The sequence below is a fragment of the Octopus bimaculoides genome, chromosome 10 (assembly GCF_001194135.2).
Source record: "Octopus bimaculoides isolate UCB-OBI-ISO-001 chromosome 10, ASM119413v2, whole genome shotgun sequence".
NCBI classification, from domain to species: Eukaryota; Metazoa; Mollusca; class Cephalopoda; order Octopoda; family Octopodidae; genus Octopus; species Octopus bimaculoides.
In genome coordinates this window covers 38,997,233-39,002,232 of record NC_068990.1, presented here as the reverse complement: position 1 = coordinate 39,002,232, position 5,000 = coordinate 38,997,233, and the positions used below count along the sequence as shown (strand labels likewise).

The 5,000-nt window shown below is 34.3% G+C and overlaps 1 long non-coding RNA gene across 1 annotated transcript in view; it reads right to left on the bottom strand.

The window, feature by feature from the left end:
* LOC128248851 (uncharacterized) overlaps positions 1 to 5,000 on the bottom strand; it is a 31,992-nt gene that overhangs the window by 486 nt on the left and 26,506 nt on the right. Inside the window, exon 3 of the long non-coding RNA XR_008264974.1 lies at positions 1 to 40. This exon is cut by the window's left edge and continues 486 nt beyond it. This is a non-coding gene — a long non-coding RNA (uncharacterized LOC128248851). The remainder of the gene's footprint in view (positions 41 to 5,000) is intronic.

Genomic DNA, 5,000 nt, shown 5'->3' with positions numbered 1-5,000 from the left:
GGACGTACCTATCATCATTATCATCATCACTCTCCTCCTCCTGGAAAAAGACAGAGACAGACTGAGTAAAGGAATGAGTGAGAGAAAATAAGTATATAGAAAGTTGATATCGTACCAGGACTATTTTGTCACCATAACCATATCACCTATATATGTGTGTGTGTGTGTGTGTGTGTTTGTGTTTGTGTATGAATATGGTTATACATTCGTTGTCTCCCTCTCTCTATTGTTTGTGGGAAAATGCAAGTGCTGCGAATAAAGTCTCTATTTCCTCCTCGAATCCTTCTGAGGAAATCTATGGTGCCTTTACTTTATCCTAAGTAGACCATCTTCAGTTTTCTCAGTTCTTGGATTTAACAGGAACAGACATTTGGTTGATAAGTGTAGCTATTTATTCTGATAGCGAGCCACAAAATATCAAGCGAATGAGACTGAGATATATAAATATGACAATATCATTTCCTGTATAATAAGTTGGCGAGCTGGCAGAACTGTTACCGTGCCGGAAAAAATGCTTAGTGGCATTTCTTCCGTCTTTACGTTCTGAGTTCAAATTCCGCCGAGGTCGACTTTACCTTTCATCCTTTCGAAGTTGATTAAATAAATACCAGTTGAACACTGCGTCAATGTAACCCCAACTACCCGAAATTGTTGGCCTTGTGCGAAAATATGAGACCAAAATTATTTCATGTATAGATGAGCCATTCTTGTATGTATGAATCTAAATAAACCCTTTTTAAAGTAGTCTATTGTGAAACGTGTTCAAGCTAGGAAGGCTATTTGACCGCCGTTTATTGTAGATTGAGCAATCTCATGCACTTTCTCTAATTAACTTGGTACACAGTAGACTAGTAAAACTGTTGCTACTCCAAAGATGTACGAAAAGGAATCGGCATATACCTGATCCTCAGTGGAGTGGATTGTTAAAACCTCAGGCAAAACGCCTTGCGATATCATTTCCTGTCTCCACAATGTGAGTTGAAATTCAGCCAAGCTGAATAAGTTGGTTTCAAATTTTAGCAAAAGACATTTTAACTTCGGTTGCATCGATCCCAGAGTTCAACTAGTATTTATTTTATCGACTCAGAAAAGATGAGAAGCAAAGTGGACCTCGGTAGAATTTGAGCTCAAACCGTAAAAACAGACGAAATACCGCTGCTCAACTGGTACTTACTTCCACGATCCTGTATAAATGAAAAGCAAAGCCGACCTCGGCAGAATCTGCACTCAGAAGGTAAAAACGGGCAATCTGTCGTATGTATGGGAAGTGTAAAGTAAGTAAATATCTTTTCCCCTGAAATTTATCTATTTGGGTACGCTTTCATACAAAATATACACATACAACCGCTCGACTTTTTCATCAGCAGGCAACCAAAAGGAACAGTATTTGAAAATCATTCATTTATATAGCCTGGAAACAGAATCTATCAAAAGTCACCAAAATGCCACGGATTAATGTTACAGAGCAAAACTCTGAAGAAAAGTTCTCGAATTTATGAATTTAACATTAAATTTAACAGAATTACAATGCTTTCGACGTAAATTTAAAAATTGCTTAATGAATTTGAATATAATATCAAAAGTACGTGGAATCTGTAACTATAATACAAAATAATATAACATATCATAACATAATATAATATAATTCAACTATAAGACGATCTAAACGGAATAAGGTAAGAATGACAAATAGGTATATTAGACTACATATATTTTTTACCCTTACAAGATCTGTGATTCTGACTGAGTCTTTGTTAAGAAACTCAGTTCACAACAGTGAGGTGCTGCTTTCAATTCCATTGCACGGCATCTCAAGACAGTACAATTTGCCAAATCATTCGGTCGACTAAGCTTTGCGGATGAAACTAGGTAGACAGAAACTGTGTGGAAGCATATAAGATGGATTTCATTTGTAATTCAATGGTTCAAATTTCGTCAAACGGAGTCACACTAATTGTAAAAGTCTGTGGAACGCCCGTCCAATTGTCTAGAGTTCAAGAAGCAAGTAGTTCAGGACTTCGAACAACTAAACACTCACCGTCGACACCAACGAATATCCATTTACTTGTCAGAATCCGTGTCTGTGAGTCTCTGGGTGATTCCGTAGGGTTTTGTGAATGCCTGGCGTACATTTTGAATTCGAATTTGTGTTGCTATGTGATGCGCACACGCACACACACTCGCGCGCGCACACACACACAAACACACGCACGCACACACATACACACACACACACATACAGACAAACACACACACACGTGCGCAAGCACATATTTACATAAATTTGTGTGTATGGATATGAGCTACTATGTGTGTGCATGTATAAACATAATTTACAAATGCCAAAATATATATGCAATACTTATGTATGTATATACTACATATATGTGTGTGCATGTGTGTGTGTGTGACTATATGGGCGTATGTGTTAAAGAATAAACACGTACCTCCGCATATTACTATTTATATAATTTTTTTTCTTTCGGTATTTTCGTCATCTGGAAATTATATCTTTCAATTAATTTCTCATATTTTTAGGTGTAGTTTTCTAAAATTATAATATACTTTCGACAAAGATAAATAAAGATGTTTATTTTTCTCCAGAGTTTTTACTTTATTGTATTTTAAATATCCTCCTTCAGTTCTTCTTCTTCTTCTTCTTCTTCTTCTTCTTCTTCTTCTTCTTCTTCTTCTTCTTCTTCTTCTTCTTCTTCTTCTTCTTCTTCTTCTTCTTCTTCTTCTTCTTCTTCTTCTTCTTCTCCTCCTTCTTCTTCTTCTTCTTCTTCTTCTTCTTTTTCTTCTTCTTCTTCTTCTTCTTCTTCTTCTTCTTCTTCTTCTTCTTCTTCTTCTTCTTCTTCATCATCATCATCAACATCATCATCATCATCATCATCATCATCATCATCATCATCATCATCATTAATGGCGATGGATTGGTAATCACAACAAACGTCCGTAAAAAATGTTTTGCGTTATTTCTTCTGGCTAATTGTTGTGACTTCAAAAGTGTTCAGCCTGTCTCTATCATCCCTTCGGGGGTCGATGAAATAATGTAGAGTCAGGTATTGGTGTTCATGTAAACGACTAACGCCCTGCCCTCAAGTTTCCTGGCCTAGTGCCAACATTTGAAATTATTACTATAATTATTGTTGTCCATTTTGTTCTTATTCTTGGTCGTGTACTATGCTTGTTATTTATAATTACCGATGATATATTGAGCAGAAAGGAAGCCAAAATCTGAGAACTAAGGTTCTGTTAAATTTGTAACAGTTCAGTTTTGAAAGCGTTTGAAGTGAATGGGGTGGATATGCGCAGTACCCATGAGGACAATGTTTTGTAGTGCTGTCTTGGTTTCTGATATTTCAACAGAGTTTAAGTGTGCCTTTTCGTATTGTCCCTATAGCCCCCATGATTACAAGCACAGCTATTTTTCTTAGATGCCATATTTTTGAAACCTATTTCAAGGTCATATTTACTTAACTTTTCAAGTGTTTTACAAAATTGCAACAATCTGCTAGCATATTATTATTACTAGTGGGACCCGTGGAAATTCCACAGAACGAAAAAAATTAAGAGAAGCTATTTAAGAGAGAAAGGATTTTTTGCAAATTTATTTTTATTTTGTAAAGTTATTTCACTTCCAGTTACTATAATATATTATATGATTTTAAAATTTCCATCTGCTAAGCACTTTATATTTCTCTCTTTTCTCTACATCTTCAACAAATTTTTTAACCACGTAATTCCTCCCTTCATGTCTTTAACACTTCTCTCTTTCTCACTTCCACTCACTTTCACCAACTACACGAATGACAGCATAATGCATCGGCTGGCAATTTGCTCTCTTACTACCTCTCATATTCCTTCTCCTACTCTCTCACTCCACCTTCTTCTTTCTAACAATCTAAAGCTTAAAGTGTGAAAAAACAGGTAGAAGAAGAATAATATTATAGACTTAGTTCAACAAACAAATGTTTTTTACTATCATCACATCATCATCATCACTATACTTTTCAATAAGAAAGCTTATTTCATTTCAATTTAGCTGTTTGTTTACATCTATTTCTTCCTATCGGTGTATCTCTACTGTGACAATACAAACGCTATCTGCCTCTCTCTTCCTCTCCATCTCCATATCTCTCCTTCTCTGTCTTTCTCTCTCCTTCTCTCTCACTCTCTTTCTTTCTTTCTTTCTTTCTCTCTCAATGTAATTGCTTTCGCTGTCCATCTCTCTATCAGCCGTTCAAAATTATTTTAAGAATCATGACATCCCTACCGAGCTATATCCATCTTATACCATAAGTACGTTATCGTTTTCTGGAAATTAAGACTCATCTAACTATTACCCTAATTAATATCTATGCTTCATATTTCAAGTTAAGATGTTTCGCTATTTTTCTTATTTGTATTGTCCCCTTTTGAAATTCATAGGATATATATATATATATATATTATATTTTGCCCGTTGTCTTTTATATAATGTTCAAGGAATGTCTGCCTAATATGTTTATTTCTGAAAATCAGGATACTCTAGAGCTGAGGCGGGGCAACTTATTTTGGTTCTTCGTTTTCAAACACCTCTATGAATTAAGTATAATCTAATATGACCACAATAAAGAAACTTTTTATTAAATATACGAGGAAAATGTAATTATATATTTATTGTGAAAATGCAGTTCTAAATATTAAAGTAAGAAATTAAAATGTAAATTTGCGGTTGATTGTGCCAATATTTTCTTAGATTGTCTTTGCTATATATACAAAGATGCGTTTGCATGTTTGTCGGAGAATGAGTGTATTATGCAAATGTATATATATTTTTTGCATGTGGATGTGTGTGCATGTATGTATATACGTATGTCTCTATCTATCTCTCAATCTATCTATTTCTCTCTCTCTCTATATATATATATTATTATTATTATATATATACATATATATACATACATACATACATACATATATATATATATATATATATATATATATATATATATATA